This window comes from Quercus lobata, chromosome 9 (assembly GCF_001633185.2).
Source record: "Quercus lobata isolate SW786 chromosome 9, ValleyOak3.0 Primary Assembly, whole genome shotgun sequence".
NCBI lineage: Eukaryota > Viridiplantae > Streptophyta > Magnoliopsida > Fagales > Fagaceae > Quercus > Quercus lobata.
In genome coordinates this window covers 8804587-8829458 of record NC_044912.1, presented here as the reverse complement: position 1 = coordinate 8829458, position 24872 = coordinate 8804587, and the positions used below count along the sequence as shown (strand labels likewise).

General features: G+C 35.8%; 1 pseudogene; it reads left to right on the top strand.

Moving 5' to 3' along the window:
- Positions 1–16746: 16746 nt before the first annotated feature.
- LOC115962279 lies at positions 16747–19774 on the top strand (annotated as a pseudogene).
- Positions 19775–24872: the final 5098 nt, after the last annotated feature.

Below are 24872 nucleotides of genomic sequence, written 5' to 3'. Positions count from 1 at the left end.
ATTTCGAAACCTATAAATGCCAGTAGCTCAGCAAGTTTTATGCACTGACACCTAACAGTGTCAGACAGATTGAGGAACTGACATCCCTGCAAGACGCATCTGATGCGCAGCAGACACATTTCATTTATGTCAAGAATCAATGTTATTTTTCCTGTCCAGCAGGAAATGCTCCAAATGTGTTGGTTTAAGTGTACTTTTTGGTATTCGGAACGTACATTTCCTAATCTTGAAAGTGCTGTGTGGTGGCCAAAAAATTGTTTTCTGTGTTAAATTTTAAGACGAGTGAGAGGACCCGTGCTCATCTTAGAATTAGAGAGACAGAAACACCCCACAGACACAGACACAGAGCAGTTGCACTCCTCCAAAAAACTTCTTTTTAAAAGAATAATATCTGCTGAATTAGGCTAAACTTTGTATATGTTTGATCAGATTTCAAGTTATGCCCCCCAATTCATGTGCAATTTAGAGCTTTTGTAACTTTGTTACTTAGAAATCTTGTGTGAGTCATTGATTTATGATTTAAATATAAAGTACGACTTTATCTCTGTTTGTTTTACGTACTTTTTTGGAATTTGGGCTATATGAGTAATTCATTTACATATAAAGGTATTATAAAATAAATATAATTATAGTTGTGCCCTCATTTTTCTTGATCTACCATGTCAACATGCTGAACTGTATCTGACCCGTATAACGTATCTGGTGCTTTCTTATTCAATGGCGTTAAACATATCAAACTATATGGTGCATTGTGACACTGATCCCTATTTGCTCTGTTTGAAAATTAAATAGAACAAGGTTTGATGGAAACCATAGTATACTTTTTAAATATACATATGGAAAAGTGTTTTTAAGTTTTTGTCAATATTTTTATTAAATGGGTGTGGGGGGCAAGGGCTAATGTTAAAGTCTCTAAGAGTGAGTTTCACATACATATATACTTAGATTAGGTTAGAATAGAATTTCTATATTGTAAAAGACCAAAAAGAATCTTGTTGCAAATTTGCAATCAATTCTTGTGGATGAAACAAATATTCGTTCTACCAAAAAAGAAACAAATTTTGGAATATTGTTGCACTCAATTTATATTTTTCGTTACAAAGTTTTAATTTTTATTTCGCTAGAAGTCGTCGAGCACATCCCATAGGAAGAGTGAGTTAATAGTCAAACATAAACTTCTTAGACACCACTGGCACAAGAAGTCTTATGCCATTGAGTGAAAATTACTCACAGATATAGGTGGCTTAAGAAGCCTTTTGCCATTGAGTGAAAATTACTCACAAATATAACTATTTTCCACTTTGGTTTACACATAAGAACTTCTTAGACATAAACTGGGCCTAACAGCTCATTATAGAAGATATAAAGCCCATGCTGAAAGGTTTTTTGTCATGGACCTCTTTTTGTAAGGCTGGTGGGAAGCGATCGTTTCATGGATTAATTTGAGCTACGAGTTTCTTAATATTCTTATGGTTAAATAACGAAGACTTTGATAAACTTTTCTTACGCAGTGTATGACCCATTGTATTTTTCGTTAATGTTTTAGTAGTGAGATATTTAATTTAATTGAATGTGTTGAACTTTTCAGTGAGCTATTTAATTTAACGTGTAGGACCTCAAGTTGTATTTTTAATTGATTTTTTAGTGAGAAAGCAACAAAGAAAGATAGGGTGATTGCTTATCTATTCCTGTTTTTTAGTTTTTAATATATATTGTAGTTTATCAAAAAAAAAAAAAAAAAAAAAAAAAAAAAAAAGAAGAAAAGAAAGATAGGGATGACATGACACAACTTGCAAAAAGTCGTTTTCTAGTTTTTATGAATGGAAGTGATTTTCCCCGTTGGTCCACACCAAACTTGTCCATAGAGCTTCTTACCATCCAATAAGCTTTTTACCTTATAGTTAATAAATTCACAAAAAGCTTATAATGTAATTGATATTTTTTTGTGTTTCTAATAAAAATGTCTTTATATTTTTATAGTCGAGTTGGAAGGATTTGAATCACAAACATCTTCATTAAAAACTTCAAAACACCAAGCGGTATCAATTGAGATACATAACCTCTTAAACCCTATTATCAAAAGAAATAAACAGTTAATAAATTCATGAATTCCAATTGACTCAATTGTTAAAAAAAAAAAAAAAAAATCATTCTCAAATAAAAGACTTAAATTCAAATCCTACTTACACCAAAACAAATTGGTGTCTTTTTTATGAACTTCTGGTATCCACATTGAAAAAAAAAATTATAGTTAATAAATTTATCTTTAAATTCGGTTCATATGAAGTTTGGGACTATGGAAAAAGATAAGGAAGCTTCATTTATTCAATAATGATACTGTTGTTTCAAGGAAAACCAAGAGCTAGTATGAAATTCCACAAGGAGGGAAAAAAAGAATAGAGGAAAAACAAGAGTTGGTATGAAATTGATTGAACTTGAACATGACAAGGTGGCCAAAATGTTTCTCTTTACTTCGACATACTTTAAATTATCATGGACTCCATAATGTTATAGTCAATGCCATGCGCATAATGGGATTTAGTGACATTTTAAGTTACAACGTATTTGTAGTTCTAGTTCAAAGCCAATTTTTTCTTTGCAAATTAGTGTAACTGGGAATATAGCTCGCAGTATTGTTAAGAAAATTTGTTGAGATGACAGAATAGCAGAGCTACAGTTGATTGAGTTGCAGTATTTATTCTACTGTCTAAGCTACGTGTAGTTTATGGTTGAAGTAGCTAAACGATATGTGTTTTACTTAAGCTTATAATGTGGAGTTAGTTAGTTCTTTTCTTATTTTTCCTATGTCTGGTTCTGTATATAAACACAGAGGCTATGTATTTTCCAATTCTATGCATAAAAAAAAAAAAAAAAAAACCTGATTTTCTTAGGAAAACTTGCTCGATCGAGTGTTAGAAGAATTTCAAGGAAATTGTTTTGTGTAACTAAAACCCAAATTTGGTTGTCTCACTCATAATTTCGCCTAACACGATGAATCGTGCTCGATCGAGATTTCTTCTGTAGCACTAGTACTCTTTCTCTTGAAATTGAACTTCAATGACTCAATGCAATTATGATTTAAATGAAATTAAAATGCATAGAAACTTGCAATTACACTGAAACCTTTTTTATTTTTGACATGAAAATTTGCCAACATTACAAATAGTTGAATGTAAGAACCATTGCCAAGATTACAATTAGTTGAATCTAATAGACGAAGTTAAGTGTGAGAATTTCTTCCATAGGGTTAAGGTCAAGAGCTTGGAAGAAGAACTAGTTGAATGTAATGTCAAATTGAAAAAAAGTATCTAGTGCCAAGATTGATGCCAGATTAGGGGTCTAAATAGCAAATTTGATCAAAGCATAGGTTCATTTTTTCAAAGATTAATATGGAAGCATCTCTTATAACGTGATTTTCAATTGGTATTAGAGCATAGGTTTACTGTTGTAGGATTAATATGGAGGCATCTCCTCCAAAAAACGATTTTGCAACAAATTTTATTATTATTTCTCATTAAATTTCATTACTTAAATACATTCCATTTTATTCCTTTTTTTTCTGTTCTTTTATGATTTACTCATTTCATTTTATTTCACTCTTTTAAAAACTCCCAAAACGAAGTGTTAATGGATTTTTGTGAATTTGTGATGCAAGTGTAGTTTCGTGGAATTTAGCTACTAAATAGAGACACCGCTTGTGTCCTGTTTTTGTGTGCATAACACACAAGCTAAATCAAGTGAAGAGGTGTCATGTAATTATAATGAGACTTCCATGAAAATTCCAAGGACCATAACTCTGTTTCGTTTAGGCTGGTGATGTTGAGTCTTGTTGACAAGTACCCTCTCAGTTTAACAAGTTCATAGTAGTTTCATTATTATTTCTCCTTAGATTCTATATTGTAACGTAGAGAAGCTTTTTGTAAAAGCAATAGTACTGTGTCAAAATAATTGAGTAATTCTCGGTTTAGGAGGTGAGGTAAAACATGAATCTCCATCGCATAATTAAATTAAAAAATACAAATAGAATCTCAAATGTAAGAACAACAAAGTTTGGAATGACACAAATTGCAAAAGTCGAATTTGTTTACTCATGGCTTCAATTTGATATGAAGGTGAATGAAATATCATACAAAATTACAAATATCGGTGAGACTTTTTTAGCACAATTTTCGGGGAATAGCACAGTGCCCACTTTATCATACAATACAAGTAGAGCTTTTCAAATAGTGAACAAATTTGTCTTGAAAAAGAGCTGGTATGAAATTGATTGAAAATGACAAGTGGCCAATACAGATTTTTTACTCCTAACAAATAATCATTCTCCCCCGCTTGGACTGTGGTCCTTTCTATTCAATCAGTCTTTGTCATTGCCGTCACTAAGGACCATATCTTCTTCAGTGAACTAGCAAGTGAAACTTCTCATCATCTTCGCAGTTGGACATACAACTAAGGCGAGTTTACAGAGATCATTTATTCAATGAAAATAAACCTTACCACTTCTTCTTCTTGATTTATTTAATATAGAAAAAGGGGACAAATTGACAATCACTGGCTCCATTAATTTGAGCTATTGCTTCCTAACATTTCTTGACCTATGGTTCACAGGAAATTACTAGTAGTGCAAGGAGGACTGTTAATTTGGTCCTCCTAGTTTTCACAAAAAATAAAATGTTGTCATTTATGTAAGTATGACATCACTTGGTAGTTTTTTATTTTATTTTTCTTGTGACAATTAGGAAATTGAATCACACACCTATATAGTTGACAGCGTTTCATTGGTTGGAAGACCATTTCATCTGTACTTTGGTGGACCTAATAATTTGTTGTGGTTCACGAACAAAGAATTTGATCATCTTTTCTTACACTTGTATATGTTCCATGCACCTTCATATTAAATTAAAGCCATGACTCATGAGTTATGAGTCAACAACTAGCTTCCATGCATCTGTGTTTCATATACAAACTTGAAAATGGCTTTTGCAAGTAGAGTTATTCCTATTTTTTATTCTTTGCTGCTTTCTCACTTGAAAATGACTTTTGCAAGTATAGTCATCCCTATTTTTTATTCTTTTTTACTTTCACTTGAAAAATTATTTGTCGACTAGAAAAATCAGTACCGCATTGTAACTAGCAAGTTATTACTCTATTTAATTTCACACATGGTATATTTAATTTTGTTTTTTTAATTGGTGGTATAATTTATTAGTATGAATTATGAGTTGAAGTGATAATTCAATAATAATTAATGGCATCTTTTGTGATGTTCAATATTTGTGCTTCCAACCCCAACTCTTATCCCCAGTATATAGTAGCAGTAATAATGTAAAACTTCAATGAAAATAGGATTTTACATTTGCTATTCCAATTGCACTCATTCATTGATCTTTGGACTGCTCATCCACTTTAGTTTTTGGTTTGGTCCAACCTTTCTCTTCATATAGCCAAACTCTCTCGTCTAATTATTTAAGGCATGTTCTCATTCAATCCTTCCAATGTATATAATTGTTCCCTCAAAATGAGGGGAACAGTGAATGACCGTGATTTATCCACTACAACAGGAGACAATGATCAAATTTAGGAAAATATTTCTAAATAAGTATGCTTATGCTCTAATACTAATGAAAAAAATCAATTTAATAATAGACTAATTGAGTTAATTTATAATTTATTCCAACAGAAACAGTTATTTCAACCGCTAGAAATATCATCTTAAAAGCAACAAGAAGTAATATAAACAATAAAAACTCACACAAATTTTAGTAACGAAGTGAAGTGGAAAAACCAATAAATAAATAAAAGTAAAAAAAAAAAAAAAAAACCATTCTAGGGACCCAACCTCTTAGAAAAGCCACTAAAGAAAAAGAAGTTACAAATGGTATACTAATTAACAACACCTTTGTTTAACTAGACTCTTTGTGATAACTCAAGTTTCAGGTGCCCCTTTTGCCTTCCTACTGTAGTGACTCCAAAACCTCTGTGATATTGCTATGCAAATCTCCTCCACCAATAAAACCTTGTTTGCAAATTTTGGGAGAGAATTCCGTTACATTTGCCTTCACATTTTTTTCTCACCGCTACATGTGCAATTAATTTGTTCTTACTCATTACTAGCATTTTTTTTACCACTAATAAAACTTAGGAGTAATTAATAACAGGCATGCTAGTGCGTGATTAAATTTTTTTTTATGAAACATTTAGTGGTAAAAAGATTAATTCAACTAAATGTTTATAACTCTTTCCCTTGTGTGTTTGTTTCTATAAAAAAAAAAAAAAAAAATGTTTATAAGAATTAAAAAAAAAAAAAAGATTTAGTAACGGTCAAATAATTAAACAAGATGACGAATGTGCTGACGTCAGATATTGTTGGTGCATGTGATATTGACGTTGACATTGTTCCACTACCACAAACTTGCGCTTCCTCTTTCTTTCAGTTGAAACTCTGCCTTTTACTTCATTGTTGAAGATGCTGTGGAAATATTCCTCTCTCTCTCTCTACCTACCTCAATGGCAAGAGGATTGACGTTCACTGTAAGACTCACTGCCCTTATTGCTCTTACTTGCTGTGCTACTGCTATGGTTAATCATAACTGAACCGCTTCTTCTTGTGGGAATATCCACAACATAAGCTTTCCTTTTCGATTGAAGACGGACCCAGAAAACTGCAGGTACTTCAGTTATGAACTTTGGTGTGAGAACAATCGTACGGTGGTATACTTAAATGGAGAAAAAAACTACGTAGAGGAAATCAGTTACAACAACTACACAATCCGGATTGTGGACTCGAGTATACACAAAGACAATTACTTCTCCTTCTCCACCCCGACTTTTTCTTTATCTCGATATGATCTCAGATATGACTATCCATATAACACTTATCTGCAAAAGGGGACAAAGGCGAATTACTGGCATCTCGAACTAGCACGGAGTTTGGTTTGGATGAGCTGTGCAAAACCAGTGAATTCTCCATTGTATTTGGACACTTCTACTTGCAATTATAATGACAACTCTTCTTCTATATCTGATTGACTGATTCCAAGAGGTATAGATATGTTAAAGTTGGTAGAACCAACGCATCCAAAGTGGAGGACTCGTTCCAAGTAGAGAAGATGTTTCTGACATCGTGGCCAATAAATGATGATGACCCAAATAGTATTATATACACAATTCAATATACTGTACAATTTAAATCCTTTAATTGTTTCATATGTGCTACAAAAAAAAAAGTGTAATTAACTATCAGCTGTTTCTCAAAACTATGTGTGTATATATAGTTAGATATGTCCAAAAACAAGTAATAATATCAAAAGTTAAATATTTTTACTCAAAAAAAGTAACTTATGTTTTTTAAGAGAGATAAAATAATAAATTATTGAATTAAGTTCTTAGCAATTTTCATTTTCAATATAAACAGTATGATGACTAAGAATATTAAAACAAATACTCATTGAATGAGTGCAAATTAAAAAAAAAAGGTAATAATCAAATAACCATTTATATGATATATTATATATTTGTATAAGTTTTAATATAAGTTTATTATATTTATATGTTATATAATATGTTTATCAATTTAATAACGAGTAATTTTCCATTCACCACCATTTTTATAATAATTTTACAAAAAAATTAGATGACAAGTTATTTCTTGTAGCAAAATATAATGTCAATTGTGAACTTAGATTATTACTAGTAAACACTCACCATTTAAACATATATAGTGAAAATGATGTAAAATTATTATGTACCTGGCATTAGTATTTAATGACAATAACAGAAAGAAAAGTCGAACCGGGTCCCGTGTATATGACTTGAAGCAAACTGTAGGCTGGAGTAGTTTTGCTTTTGTTTTTGCTTTTAAAGACAACTTAAAATCTAACCCACCACGTGTAAGACTTAGAGCTCACTATAATCTCAAATCAGTAAAGTAAAATCTCTTGGACAGTGAAACATCACGAGCAATTGGCGGTCTAAACGAAGAGGTAAGAAGAAAAAATAAAAAGCAAACCACCTAGACAGTTTTGAGGCTGGAAGTTTTTTTTCAGAACTTTTTTTTTTTGGGGTGGGGGGGGGGAGGCCCCTCTTGGCCCCAACGTGGCTCCGCCACTGGTACAGACGTCCACAATGAATTGGTATGTGGTTTTGAGCTTTCATGGCTCTCTGGTATTTGTCAAAGTCATTGTGGAAGAGACCGCGATTGCTACTTTGATGACTTGAACCATCTTCAATGCAACGACGACATGTACAGTCCTGGTGGGTAAATAAAGCTAGAAAGGCCATAACACTTTTCATTCTCTAATTTACTTGTTGTGCATTATTTTCCCTTTGCAAGATTCTTTCTTTTCTGAACTCTTGCATTTTTCCACTGTCACTATTCATGTATTTATTCTATTAAACTTCTGTAAGACCAAACTTCTTGGTGCATACACCATCCATAATTCCATACCAATGTAATAGACATACTAGTATATTTTAATTCAAGTCTCAGTCTAATGACTAGATTTAATTTTAAGTCTTCCAAAAGCTGATTTATTCTTTTATTTGTCAAAACAGGATTGCTTGACCGTATCCGAGGCGAGGTTTCTATCTCAAAACTTGTTTGAAGGGTCGTATAGAATGGACAATAAAATAAACTGTCTGAGTAATTGTTGCTCACGTAATAATGACACAAACAGAGGAATAACCATGTACTTGGGCAATTGGTTAATCTCAAAATTTTAGGCTTGAGGAAATTAAAAGTAAAAAAGTGTCGAATTTTTTAAGGCCATAACACTTTCCATTCTCTAATTAAACACTACCTTACATGCATGCTGACCATTTTTCTCCCTCTGCAAGTTTCTTTCTTTTCTGAACTCTTGCATTTTTCCACCGTCACTATTCGTGTATTTATTCTATTAAACTTCTATGAGGCCAAACTTCTTAGTGCATTGATAATGCCTTAAAATGTATACTTGTTATATATTTATATGGGCGTTATTTCCTTATTATTATGCTTAATTTGTATAATTAAGTCATGATTTGCATTAGTTCCTATTATTTATCTTTACATAATTTCTTGAATAAGATGCTATTTATTATGTGTAATTTTCTACTTTCAGGAAATCATGTGAGAAAGATGAGTTTACAAGAATTTGTGAAAAAATGGAGGCCAAACTAGAATTAAAGTGGAGCTAAAGGATCATGCTTAAATGTTTAAGGAGGTACAGCTGGAGTGCTTGGATCGTCTATCATGATTGGAAGCTTCAAATAAGAAAACAAATCAAAGAAGCAGAATCTGAAAATGAAAAATTTGATTTGAGCACTGATCAGTATTTTGGGCGTATCTCTCTCCTCAAAAATCCAATTGACACAAGGCTGGATGGGTTGGAACTATGACTTAAATATCTACAACTTTCCAGTTTTGAGTTTTTCGAAATTCTCAAGTTTTGTAGGCCGAAATTAACTCACAAGTTACCGCTATAAACCTGGACGGAAATTAAAATAGTAAATGTTTTATTTTCTTTGGACACTTAGACATTAGGGTTTAGAAGGGAGGCTGGTAGAACGAATTTTGGCAGAGAAAATCTTGTATTTTTCTTTCTCTAATGACTGCCTAAACTCTTTGCTAGGGCTAGGGGTTATGTTTCTTCTATACGGTATGAATATTCAATGTGATTTTTTCTAGGATTTTATCAATAACATATTTAGTTGTTCAATTAGATTTCTTTTGATGTATTAGTTCTTCCATGCTTTCAATAAGTTCAATCACGTTTTTCTTATTGTTTAGGTGAATTTCTAATAGTTTTAAATAGAAATCAGGTTTTAAAGTGAATGAGTTTTTTCTGAAAACTTTTCTAACCGCATTATTAATCGAGGTTATCATGCGTTCTTGAATTGTCTCAGTTCAACCGAATTATAAGTTTTTAATTGTATAAGAATAATCAATTATGAAATAGATATTTTCCTAGATCACAAAAAAATCTCATATCGATATAGGGAAACACCCTGATGCCCTAGTATTTACATTATTGATTTAAATAAGTTATCATTGTTATTCTTGTTTACAATTACCAGACAAAAATTATTCTTCATCTTCACCAAAAGTTTTTTTTATTACATTGTCTTTGAATTTACCTCGCTCTTTGTGGTTTGATCTCGGTACTCCGAGAATTATATTGCTACGATCTCCTGCACTTGGGAGTGAGTAAGCATGCATACACCATCCATAATTCCTTACCTATATAATAGACATGCTAGGATATTTTTATTCAAGTCATAATGACTAGATTTAATTTTAAGGTTTCCAATTGCTGATATGTTTTTCTTTTATTTGCCATTGCAAGAGTGCTTGACTTGATCCTAAATATACTCAAAGGTGAGGTTTCCATCTCAAAAAGTTGTTTGAAGAATGGGCAATTAAATAGAATTGTATGATTAATGGTTCTTGATGTGATGATGACACTAGTAGAGGAATAAGTATGCATTACAAAAAACTGGACTTATAGTGGCATTTGTGAAACACCACTATTAGGAATGGCAATAGGTTGGGTTCGGACTAGGTTTTACTATACCTGGACCCGAACCCGACCCGTTCAATAAACGGATTTTTTATTCGGGCACCAAATCTGCCCCGCTGAGCCCCGTCCAGCTAGGCTAGATTTGGGCCTAATTCTCGGCCCAAATCATGGCCCAATCACAATCTATTTCTTTTAAGGCCCAGATGCCAAAAATAGGCCCAATCAGCTTAAAATATGAAGAAGAGGAAAAATCTTACACTATGGCATAATTAAGAACCCATGATGCATATACTTATATTGGATTGTCTAACATATATAGACACATATATCAGTTTTTTTTTTTTTTTTTGCTATTCTTTGTTAATACAGTTTTTTCACTCATCCAAAAAAAAATACAAATCACAATCCCAAACATAAACAGAAACACTAATCAGCTTGTTTTTTTGCTCTTCTTTGTTAATACAAATTTTTTACTAAAAAAAAAAACACAAATCACAAACAAAAAACACAATCCCGTCCTCCGATCATCTCATCTCTCTCAGATCTAATCTAACAATCTCGTGCTCCTCTGTGATTGGGTGAGGGTCGATTGAATCAAAATTCCAAAACCAATTTGATTCAACCATTACCATCTCTCTGATGCACAAATGAGTCAAAATTCCTTTAAACAAGGAGGGTGACGTTGGATTAAAAAAGATTGACTCAGGAAATAAGGGAGAGGTAGGAACTAATCTAGGCAAGCCTATTAACATCTCTACCCTAGGTGTGTACAACAAGCGCGACTTATCGAACTTGCATGAGATTGAAATCCGGTAGGCAAAGGAGTGCAAGGAGGAGACTCAAAATTCTCAAATTCGAAAAAAAGGTCATACTTGGACTTGTCTTCAGAAGCCTAGGTCTGATCATACTGTTTCGTTGGGTGTGGTGGTAGGACAAAAGAGGAGTAAGCAAACAACTTGTTATGATTTAGAAACTCAACCAAAGAAGAGGATAGTCACTCGAGGTGAGAAAAATCAGAACAATGAAGTGGTGGAGGCTGGTGTCCAGCCCTGCCAAGGACAATGAGTATTTTATGTTGGAACTATTAGGAGCCTGGGAACCGCCAGACAGTTCAAGAGCTTGGGGACTTGGTTCGGGCACAAGATCCTACGGTTGTGTTTTTAATCGAGACATGGTTGCTTAATGCAAGGCTAGGAGGAATAAAAGAAAAATTGCGAATGGGGGATTTTTTTGGAGTTTCAAGAGTTTCTTTGGGGGTTGGTCTAGCCCTTTTTTGGAAAAAGGATGTTATGGTGGATGTAGAATCTTCTTCATTAAATCACATCGATGTTCTAATAAATGAAGGGAAGGATGATGAGTGGAGATTTACTGGATTTTATGGTGCTCTAGAGACTCAAAGGAGGATGGAAATATGAGATTTGTTAAGAAGTTTACATCATCGGTTCTCGATTCCATGGCTTGTTACAAGTGATTTCAATGAGATTACAAAGTCTTCGGAAAAGAAAGGTGGCAAGTTACATCCATACCTTCAAATGCAAACCTTCCGTATGTTTTGGATGAATGTGGGCTGATGGACTTGGGTTTTGTGGGTAGTAGATATACATGGTTTAAGAAGTGTGCAAGGGATGTTTATGTGTGGGAAAGGTTAGATAGAGGGGTGGCAACCACGGATTGGTTAGATAAGTACCCGGCTGCATAAGTTAAGATGTTGGAGTGTGGTTCATCAGTCACAAACCACTTCTCATCCATCTGAATAGGGTACCTGCAAAATTAAAGTAGCCATGGTGATTCGAGCAAGTTTGGCTTGAGGATGATGGGTGCCATGATACGGTGGCAGCGGCATGGAGTGAGGGCAGGGGGGATTTGCCGATGGGTAAGGTGGTAAAGAAGGTAGAGAGGTGCCAAGAAAAATTAAAAAAGTGGAGTCGATGTTGTTTTAGCAATATCACATGGGAAATAGCGGAAAAAAAGAAGGAAATGGTGCAAGTAGAGAGAGTTGTGATAAATGGAGGTGATGGGGCTGCCTTGGTTCAATTGAAACAAGAATTAGCAAGACTATTGGTAAAGGAAGAAAAATTGTGGCAACAACACTCTAAAACGCATTGGATGAAAGAGGGAGATAAAAACTCGAAGTATTTCCATCATAGAGATTCCCAAATGTATAGGAGGAATCGGATTTTGGGTTTGAAAAATTTGAGGGGTGTCATGTGTATGGGTGATGATAATGTGGCGGGCTTGTTGGAATATTTTTACAAGGAGCTTTTTAAAACCTCAAATCCGTGCAACATGGAGGAGGTATTGCAGCACACGAGGGTGGTGGTAATGGAGGAGATGAATAGGGAGTTGGTGGGAGAGTTTACACATGCTGAGGTTGATTTGGCCCTTAATCAAATGGCACCATTGAAAGCACCAGGATTGGATGGGATGCCACCACTCTTTTATCAGCACTACTGGCAAAGCATTGGAGATGAAGTATCTAAGGCGGTATTGGATTGTCTAAATGCCGGAAAAATACCATCAGATTTGAACCACTCATTCCTTACTCTTATTTCAAAAGTGAAGAGTCCTGAAAAAGTTTCTAATTTTAGACCTATAGCTCTTTGTAATATTTTGTATAAATTAATATCCAAAGTGTTAGCAAATAGGTTAAAAAAAATCTTGCCATTCATTATTTCTAAGTCTCAAAATGCCTTTTAGGCAGATAAAGCTATCTCAGATAATATGTTAGTGGCTTTTGAAACTTTACAGCACATGCAAACCAAGAAATCCGGAAAACATGGTTATATGGCAATGAAATTGGATATGAGTAAAGTCTACGACAGGGTTGAGTGTAATTTTTTGATAAAAATTATGGAAAGGATGGGTTTTCATAAAAAATGGGTTGGCTGGATTTATGAATGTGTGAGTACTATTTCTTTCTCAATCATGGTGAATGGGGAGCCTAGGGGGCATATTGTTCCATCTAGGGGTTTGAGACAATTGAGACAAGGGGACCCTTTATCACCATATTTTTTCCTGTTATGTTCTAAGGGGCTCAATGGGTTGATGAATAATGCAATGCATGAAGGAAAAATTCAAGGTTACTCTCTATGTAGGACTGGTCCAAAGATATCTCACTTGTTTTTTGCAGATGACAGCTTGCTATTTTGTAGAGCGAGTTTGGGAGATGTCACAACCATCCAAAATATTTTGGAGGTGTATGAAACTGCATCTTGGCAACAAATAAACAAGGAGAAAACTACTCTCTTCTTCAGCAAGTCAGTTAGTAAGGAAGTAAAAAATTTCGTGAAAGAGCTCCTTGGGGTACTAGGGATAAAATGTTATGAAAAATATTTGGGCTTACCGGCAATTGTTGGGAAAAATAGAAGTGCAAGTTTGAATTACATAAAAGATCGGGTTTGGAGTAAATTGCAAGGGTGGAAGGAAAAGCTCCTATCTCAAGCCAGAAAAGAAGTGTTGTTAAAAGCGGTGGTTCAAACCATACCTACATTTGCAATGGGATGTTTCAAGCTTCCAGTGGAGTTATGTAGGGATATTGAGATGCTTATCCAGAAATTTTGGTGGGGACAACGGGAAGATAGAAGGAAAATTCACTGGAAAAATTGGGAAACACTTTGTAAACCAAAGAAAGAATGAGGGTTGGGTTTTAAGGAGTTAGCAAAGTTCAATGATGCTATGTTGGCAAAACAGGTATGGAGACTTATTCATGATAAAAACTCCTTATTTTATCATGTGTTTAAGTCAAAATATTTCCCAAATGACACCATTTTTTATGCAAAGCAGTCCTCGGGTGTCGTTTGTTTGGAAAAGCATCTTGAAGTCTAGAAGAGTAATTTCCATGGGTGCAAAGTGGAGAGTGGGGGGTGGTGTGTCTATAAGTGTATTCAAAGATAATTGGCTTCCTTATGCCTCGGGTGGGAGGGTGATAGCTTCGGTCCCAGATGTGGATTTAAATATGAAAGTGGCTGATTTGATTGATGCTAGAGTGGGAGGTTGGAATAATCAAGTAATTGGCTCATGCCTGCTGCCTTTTGATGCTTCACGGATTAAGGCAGTGCCTTTGTCTGATTTACCACAAGCTGATGTTATGTACTGGGCTCTTGAAAGGAATGGCATTTACTCTGTGAAGTCTGGGTATTGTGCACTATGTGATGAAGCAAGGAGAGAAGAAGCTTCAAGTTCAAATTCAGGGCTAGTTGCTGGGTTTTGGACAAAAATTTGGAAGCTGGGGGTGCTGGGGAAAGTTAAGCATTTCCTTTGGAGGGCTAGTACAAATAGTTTGCCAACTAAACTTAATTGGTGAAGCAGAAAATTATGAATGAGGCGGTCTGTCATCTGTGAGGTCAAGCTGATGAGGATACGCTTCATGCATTGTGGGGATGTGAGGCTGTCAAGCAGGTATGGGACCGTGAGTTCAACTAGGTGAACCAATTTGAGGCGGCTCAAGGATCATTTCAGGATGTTAGAGATATATTAGCACATTAGCATAGGTCCAAGTCTAATTCTACTTTGTGTGCAAGCCAAGTTTCTTATTTGTACTAGAAATTTATTAATGTAGGATTTAATTTACTATATATACACATGTTATGATATATTGTAACACAGGATTTATACTACACTATAATATATTATTGATGTAGCCATACTAGCATATTAAACATGGTGTATTAATGCTAATATTTAACACAGGACTTGGTGGCGAAGGTCCTGACAAAACCGAGAATGCGAGAAGTGTTTGCAGCAACAGCTTGGTTTGTATGGACACACAGAAACAAGTCGAGATTGAATGAAAAAACTTTGCCACTCAGCGGCATTAGAGATGCAGTAAGTAATTTTCTGCACTTGTATCGTCCTGCCGTGAACCACCTGCTAGAATCAAGATGGTGAGGCGACACAGATGGAAACCTCCAAACCCAGGTGAGTACAAAGTTAACTTTGATGGCGCCATGTTCAATGAAAGTGCTGAAGCGGGAGTGGGTGTGGTGGTACGTGATTCAAGAGGTTTGGTGGTGGCGACAATGTCGAAAAAAATCATCAAACCGCATTCTATGGAGTGTTTGGAGTTGCTGGCAGCAAGGCATGCGGTGATCTTTGCAAAAGAAACTGGGTTACAACAGTCCCACTTTGAAGGTGATTCCGAAATAGTCATTAAAGGGCTGCTGGAAGGTGGTATGCATTTCTCATCTCTTGGGCACTTGTTTAGAGACATTTTATTTCATGTAAGCTCCATGCAGAGTTTTTCTTTTGCTCATGTTGTAAGGCAAAGTAATGCGGTAGCACATGTTTTAGCCCAAAGGGCAAGGTTATCTTTTCCTTTTTCTGCTTGACGATTTTGTAGGTGCTGACATCTATATTATGGACAATTAATAATATCAGTACATATTGTCTTTTCTCTCAAAAAAAAAAAAAAAAAAACAATAATAGTGCCAATCAGTGGCTGCCCTGGCTCCTACAGAGAAGGAATCCTTCCCAAATATTGTTGTGTAGAATCGTTTGAGATTAGTGTGTGGGAATTAAAATTGTCTATGATTATACAACCTCTGCTTTATGAATCCCGCCTAACTTGGAGTCTCGGACTCTGCATACCATATTGAAATCAAATTGTCTCAATCTCTTACTTGCCCTGGATGACTAAAGTATATAAACCAAATGAAGAAATACTCAATATGTTTAAACTTTTCTTGCAATATTAAGCATCCTCCTGCATCTTATAAATGTACAAACAAATCGAAGAGAGCTTGAGCTAGACCTATCTACTTTCTCAAACCATGACATCTCTAAAAGTTGCTATTCCAACCATATATGGTCGTTGTGGCATTATATATATTGTTTATACAAAAAATAATAAAGTGATTATAAAAAAAAAAGTTTCATAAAACCTCCAAAAAAAGTTATTGGTATATAGCACAAACATTCATAGATATAGCTATAGATAATATATCTACACTATAGATGAATAAGTCAAACTGATCGAAACAGGTTTTGTGTGTATTTGACTCAAATTAACTAGTTTATTAAAAAGGTCAATTTATGTCAACTTAAATCTAACACGAAACCACTAAAATTTAACTCTAACCTACTAATTTCGTGTTTTGCCCGTTTCGTGGATATTTTCACCCTAAGATATATTGATATTCACAATTTTCCATTATTAAATTAAATAAATAAACCAAACAAACAAAAAATCAAACCTATAAAAGGCTAAAAGCAACGTTCTTGGCCTCTTTTATAATTGTAGCCCGTTTGAAGCAACATGCTAGGCCTCTCTCTTCCTTCTGCTTCCAAACTACCTTTATTACCTTCTATCAAACCCTCAACTCGTTCCCGCCAAAACCTTCCATCATCATCACCACAAAATCGAAACCTTGAGCCCCTTCACCACCGTCTGATCCACCACCTCAATGTGGGCCACCTCCACAAAGCAATCTCCACTTTTGATCTCATGGCCCAAAAGGGTACCCAACCAGACCTCATCAGTCATCACCTACTCCCTCCTCCTCAAGTCCTGTATAAGGTCCCGGAACTTCCAACTCGGCAAACTCGTTCACACCCATTACTTGGCTCACTCCCAACTCCACCTTAACTCTCTAATCACCTTGTACTCAAAAAGTGGGGATTGGGCTAAAGCAAAATCCATTTTTTGCAAATAATGATATAGGAACTGAAGCCATTGTCACGTTTCTTCAAATGCGTGAAAATGGGCTCTGCCCAAATGAGTATTGCTTTTCCGCAGTGATTCGGGCGTGTTCGAATGTGGAAAATGTACCCATTGGGAAAATGATTTTTGGGTTTGTTATAAAAAGTGGATATTTTGAGTCTGATGTGTTTGTTGGGTGTGCGTTGATTGATATGTTTGTGAAGGGTGGTTGTGATGTGGATTTAGAATATAAGGTGTTGGAGAAAATGCCTGAGAAGAATGCGGTTACTTGGACTTTGATGATAACTAGGTTTATGCAATCTGGGTTCCCAATGGAGGCTGTAAATTTGTTTTTGGATATGGTTTTGAGTGAGTATGTACTGGATCAATTTACCTTTGGTGGAGTTATTTCAGCTTGTGCAGAGCTAGAATTGTTAAATCTTGGGCAGCAATTGCATTCTTGGGTCATACGGCTATGAAGCACGGTGCGTTTCTAGATTTGGGTGCGGAATTCGGTAATTTTTAAAAAAGTAGGATGCGGGTATAGCAGGGTGCGGTAATTAAAAAATTATTAAAAATATTTTTATTTATATTTTCTATATATTGCTAAGCATACTTTTTTATATAATTGTAAATATATACCGATTTAAGAATAATAGTAGATAATAACTAAAACATGATAATCATAAATTAGAATACAGCCCACAAGTTTATTTATTTATTTATTTTTAACATGTATTTCAGCCATGATTTTGGCCAGTTTTGGATAATTTCGGCTGGTTTTGGCCAGAATTGGCATGAATGGGCATCGAATTGGCCGAAATCGGTGCCATATTGGCATGAATCGGTGCGAATAAATATTAAAAAAAAAAAAAAAAAAGAAGGCTGATCGGCACGTTGGAGGAGTGTTGCCGTGTTGCCGTGAGTCTAGTGCGGGTGTGGCAGCCTTGGAGCCGCACCCATGCTTTCTAGTCATACGGACTGGGTTGGCTTTAGATTTTGTGTAGCGTGCTGTTTGGTAGACATGTATGCTAAGTGTGCAGCGGATGGATCGGTGGATGATGCAAGGAAAGTCTTTGACCTGATGGTAGATCGTAATGTCATGTCTCGGACAGCAATTATCACTGGATACGTGCAAAGTGGAGGGCGTGATAAGGAAGCTGTTGAACTTTTTTGTGAAATGATCAAGGGTCATGTTTCACCAAATCATTTCACCTTTTCTAGTGTCCTTAAGGCATGTGCAAATTTACACGCATGCTGTGAAACTTGGTCTTGCATCGGTTTATTGTGTGGGAAATTCTCTTATTAGCATGTATGCAATGGCTGGCATGATGGAAGATGCTCGTTAAGCTTTTGATATGCTGTTTGAGAAGCATTTAATTTCTTACAACACGATTGTTGATGCGTATGCCAAAAAATTGGATTCTGAAAAAGCCTATGAACTTTTTCATGAAATCGAGGATATTGGAATTGGGGCTAGTGCTTTCACATTTGCTAGCCTCTTGAGTGGAGCTGCTAGTATCAGTGCAGTTGGTAAGGGTGAGCAAATTCATGCACGGGCACTAAAATCAGGGTCTGCGTCAAATCAAAGCATCTGTAATGCTTTCATCTCCATGTATTCTAGGTGTGGAAATATAGAAGCTGCATTTCAAGTTTTTAATGATATGGGAGGTTGAAATGTTATATCTTGGACTTCAATGATTACTGGTTTTCCAAAACATGGATTTGCCTCTAAAGCTATGGAAATGTTCCACAAAATGCTTGAGGATTGTGTTAGACCAAATGAGATCACCTATATTGCTGTTTTATCAGCTTGTAGCCATATAGGGCTAGTTTCTGAGGGATGGAAACTCTTCAACTCAATGTACAGAGAACATGGGATTGTTCCGAGAGTGGAACATTACGCATGTATGGTTGATTTATTGGGCCGATCAGGATCCCTTTTAGAAGCATTTGAATTCATTAATTCAATGCCTTTCAAGGCTGATGCGCTAGTCTGGCGTACATTTCTTGCTGCCTGTCGGGTTCATGGCAACAAAGAACTTGGGGAACATGCTGCAAAGATGATTCTTGAGCGAGACCTATATGATCCAGCAGCATATAGAGACTATCAAACTTGTATGCTTCCTCAGGTCAATGGGACAATGTGGCAATAATTAGAAAAAATTTGAAAGAGAGAAACTTGATCAAAGAAGCTAGTTGTAGCTGGATAGAGGTGGAAAATATGGTGCACAAGTTCCACGTTGGGGACACTTCACACCCCCTAGCACAAGATATTTATTATGAACTGAGCCAATTGGCTTCAAAAATAAAGGAATTGGGCTATGTACCCGATACAGATTTTGTTCTTCATGATGTAGAGAATGAACTAAAGGAGCAATATTTGTTTCAGCACAGTGAAAAAATAGCTGTGGCATTTTATCTTATTAGCGTATCCCAACCAAAGCCAATTAGAGTATTTCAGAATCTTCGTGTTTGTGGAGACTGTCACACTGCAATCAAATTTATTTCAATGGCTAGAGGTAGAGAAATAGTGGTGAGAGACTCAAACCGGTTTCATCACTTCAAAAATGGGACATGTTCTTGCAATGATTTTTGGTGATGTTGAAATATTTTTATTTTCTTTCTTCTTCTTCCTTTCTATTTTTTTTGTATTACTGGCAGCAGCTTGCTTTCGATACAGATCCTACAAATGGAAAGCTTTAGAACGCACGACTGCCAGCTGCAAATAATCTTAAGTTGCCATGCACATTTGTCATTAATTCTTTCAGCCTTGATGCATAACTTGTTCTGCTAGCTGTATCCTTTTTAATTCATATTTTCAGATTTGTGTAGTTTTTATCTGTATAGTTCATATTTGCAGCTCTTTGTACAACTAGGAATTTGTAACATCACTTAATTTACAAAAACTATATGCATTTTCTCCCTTTGCACATATTGCCTGTTCTTTAAAATTCTCCCACAAATTCTGAAGTCGGTGTGGCCAGGGACACTTCTGCTTGTGCGTCCCCATTAAGTGGGGTTGGAAAAAAAAATTATTGAAAAATAATTCATTTAATTATATATATTTATTGAAAACTTATAAACAAACATAAAATATTCCGATCAATAAATAAAATATACTTAAAAATAAAAATTATTTAATTAATTAATTTTTGTATTTCCATGTCTTGTCTCGTGTCATACTCATGTCCACAATTTATAAAAACCCACACAAGCCAAACACTAGCACACCCCTTTTGCCAAAGCCCATTTGATCAACCCAAAACCTCAACCCATCCGATTTTTACTAATATTGTCGAACTCATTGTCAACTTCCAGTCTCCCACTCAATCAAAACTGTTTACAACCCTTTGGGTCAGGCTGGACTGGTTATATGGGTTGGGCTTTTAAATTTTAAGAACTTTTTTCTTTTTTCTTTTTTTGAGAAGAGGGCTTTTAAGAACTTGATCAACCCCAATAAAAATTTTGTAAAAAAAAATACGAATGTCCATTATAAATTTGACAATAATAGGACACAATTTTCTAACTCTTCTTCTTTTAGAAAGTTATTTTTGTTTATCATAAATAATTATATTATCAATCATCTTTTAGTTTTTTCGATAGTGGTAACAAGGGAGGAGAATTTAAGCAATAAGGTTTTTACTACATACACTTAAAAATTGAAAATTGTTGTTTAAAAACATGTGTGGAAATACATGTGGGTAAAAAAGTGTGTGAAAATACATATAATGTTATTTAAAAATTGAAAATTGTTGTTTGAAAACATATACCAAACACCCAAATTTGACAACCAAAAGTTATGTACTAATTGAGCAATAAAACTTTTGACTACCATTCTCTTTTAGGTGTATATGAATAGATGATGTTTTACATAAGTTAACATTACTTTTACATATTAGTGAACTTTATAACCATTTTAGGAGTAGAATTACCTATATCTAATGATTGTCCACAAATCCATGTCTCATGCTAACTTCATAGTATACACACCAAATTAAGCAACTAAGGTAAACCCTATTTGTGCATTCCTAGTGTATAGTAAAAGCAAATTAATAGTCAAATATTTCTTTTGCCAAGCAGCCACAAAAATGATCAATCGCTCCCAAAACCTAAAACAGAAGGAATACATTAACTATCTTCAAGTTTATGTCTAGAACACATAATTTCTAGGCTTATGAGAGGAACTACACTCCAATCCACGAATTAGTCATGATTGGGGCAGATTTGCAGCCATCCACAAATTAGTCGTGATTTGTGAAGATTTGCAGCCATTCTGTAAACTTGAAAGTCAACGTTACCATGGTGGGCAGCCAAGAAGACTTTGAGTAGAGGGGGCTTATACCACGTTCATTAGAACAGATTTTTGACACCAGTCAATACCACAAAAAGAGTGGTTGGACATACTAAGTGGAGGTAAACTGTTTAAATTTTTTGTTTTTGATCTACCTATATTTTCTAGTAAAACATTTAATAAATTATCGTAAATATGTGTAGGTTTCAATGGTTGAACTATCCAGACATGGATACTTCGATCTATCATCAGACAAGAACAAAATTGAAAATCCAAATCTTTGGAAAAAAAATTGATGTTTCGTGTTCAAAAGATGCTTTACAACATTTTTTGGTTGGTTGTAGAACCCAGTTACTTCTTGTTATATCCATCCAAAAATGTTGTGAAGCATCTTTTGAACACAACATCAATTTTTTTTCGAAAGATTTGGATTTTCAATTTTGTCCTTGTCTGATGATAAATCGAAGTATCCATGTCTGGATAGTTCACCATTGAAACCTACACTTTTTTTTTTTTTTGAGAAGCCAGAGCAAAAAGTTTGGGAATTTATTCAAAACTTGAAAGTTCAGTGTGAACATCCCTTACAACAAAAGCATCCCATAAAACAAGAGGGCTAATATCAGGTGGAGAATCCTCCAACCAGACCTGAAGACTTGTCACCATGCTTGCTTTTTTGGCAAGTGCATCAGCAACCAAATTACAAGCTCAAGGAACATGATGAAAATCTACCGGTTGAAAACCCGAAGCTAGATCATGAATGTCCTCCAAAATATTTCCATAGTTGATCTGATCGCCATTGGTCGTGGTAAGCACATTGATGATCACAGCTAAGTCTCCTTCAATCACCACTCGAGTCAAGCCAATTTCTACAGCAAACTTCACTGCTTGGCGACACGCTAGAGCTTTCGTTGCTGCAACAGATTGAGGCATCGGAATTGGCAACGAGAGAGCACCGATAACCTCTCCAGCACAATCACGAACGATAACTCCAATGCTAGCTGAGTTGGTGGACTTGAATGTGGCTGCATCAAAGTTCACCTTATAGAAATTATTTTCAGGGGGTCTCCATTGCTGCAAAACAATTGGATTAGGGAGAGCTGGTGGCTTAGACTAAGTTGCAAGGAAATCTTGGAGGAGGTTGCCAACCATACTACAAATCTTGGTGAGTGGATGAATAAGTCAACCAAAGTGTTTAGCGTTACGCCTATTCCACAGTAACCATGCCGTGATTGAGAAAAGTTCCAGCCTGAAGTCGTCCTGAGAATGCAAGAACCTGGAAAAGGGGTCGCTAAATGACACGGGCTGCCTAGCTACATCTTGGTGGAACCACTCCATTGAATGCCACACACAAGCAATTTCTTTGCAAAACCAAAGAGCATGCAATGTGTCCTCTGTTCTATCCTGGTAGCCTTCATAGATTTCTGATGTGACAATATGGTGATGGTGGAGCTTCGCCAAGGTGGGTAGAGCATTATTACACGCCTTCCAAACGAAATGCTTGATTTTGTTTGGGGTCCGGAGTTGCCAAATTCTCTTCCAGAATTTTCTTTGAGCTTCAGGATTTAATGGACCTGCACTAAGAGCTAAATCACTTGATATAATCAGTTTGTAGGCACTACTAGTAGTGAACATACTCGAAGGAGTGCAAGCCCAAATGATTCGATTTGGGGGGAACCTTTCACTCAATGGAATGCCAAGAATTTCCAAGGCTTCTTGGGGTAGAAACAGCTGTTGCACAACATCGGTTTTCCATGCTGCATTGTCTTGGTCTATGAGTTCACTCACCTTAGTATCAGGTGGCATCAGAGGGATTAGGGAAACAACAGACCTGCTCAGCTATGAAGGAAGCCATTTGTCCTGTTTTATGTGGATTGATTCACCAGTGCCAATGCGCCATACCAACCCTTTTCGAATCACGTCTCTTGCTATAAGGATGCTTTTCCATGCATAGGACCTAACCTTTGAGTCTTCCGCCTCTAAGATCGAGCACTCGGGGAAAAATCTAGCTTTGAAAACTCGATAACACAAGGAATCCGGGTTATTGATCATCCTCCATACTTGCTTGGCTAATAGAGCTTCATTGAACTTCTCAATTTCTTTGAAGCCTAATCCCCCAACTTCTTTGGCTTCGCACAATCTCTCCCACTTCACCCAATGCACCTTTCTACTTCCACCGCTATAACTCCATTAAAACTTCCGGATAAATACTTCCGATTCTTTTATAAGACCCCTAGGGAGCTTAAAACAATTCATTGTGTATGTCGGAATTGCTTGAATAACTAATTTGATAAGGACTTCCCTCCCGACTTGAGATAAAAGCTTTTCCTTCCATCCTTAGAGTTTTTTCCACACCCTTTCCTTCAAGAATACAAAGCTTTGCCTTTTAGCACGGCCAACAAGTGCAGGCAGCCCCAAATATTTTTCATATTGTCTAATAGTTGGGAAACCAAGAAATTGTTGAATCTGAACCTGAGTAGCTTGGAGGGTATTTGAGCTGAAAAAAATGTTTGTCTTGTCCCGGTTAATTTTCTGCCCTGAACCTCTCTCATAAATAGCTAGGATATCAAGGATTTTTTGACATTCTTCCTCCTTGGCTCGACAAAATAGCACACTATCATCTGCAAAAAATAGATGTGATACCCTTGGGCCATTTCTACAAAGTGACACCCCTTGGATAAGCCCCACCACTTCAGCTTTGTGAATCAAGCTTTGGAGTCCCATAGCACACATGAGGAAAAGGTAAGGAGACAGTGGATCACCTTGTCTTAGACCCCGACTTGGTTTGATGTTTTCTACAGGTTGGCCATTAAGGAAAACAGAATAGGAAACATATTTTAAACAAGACATGATAAGACTTACCATCCTCTCCCCAAGTCCCAAATGTCTCATTACTTTTTCCAAAAAAAACCACTCCACCTAGTCATACGCTTTGCTCATATCCAGCTTGAGAGCCATATATCCCAACTTCCCTTGGGTTTTCCTCTTCAGATAATGCAATGTTTCAAATGCCACAAGGATGTTATCAGTAATTAGACGCCTCGACAAAAAGGCACTTTGAGATTCAGGAATAGCTTGAGCAAGGAATTTCTTCAGCCGATTCACCACAACTTTTGAAATGAGTTTATAAATAACATTGCATAAGCTTATAGGCCGGAAATCAACCACCTTTTTTGGATGTTTGATTTTTGGGATCAAAGTAATAAAGGTGGTATTAAGGGATTCATGCACAACACCTATGTTAAGTGCTTTAAGAATAATTGTAGTTACCTACAATATGCCAAAAAGATTTATAAAAAATGGGAGACATACCATCGGGGTCCGGGGCAATAAGTGGAGCCATTTGTTTGAGTGCAAGCCTCACCTCTTCTGCCTAGAAGTCACGGACTAAATAGCTTGCTGCTTCGTTGGTCATGGCAGGTTGGATGCCATCCAAGATCTCTTCAAAGCC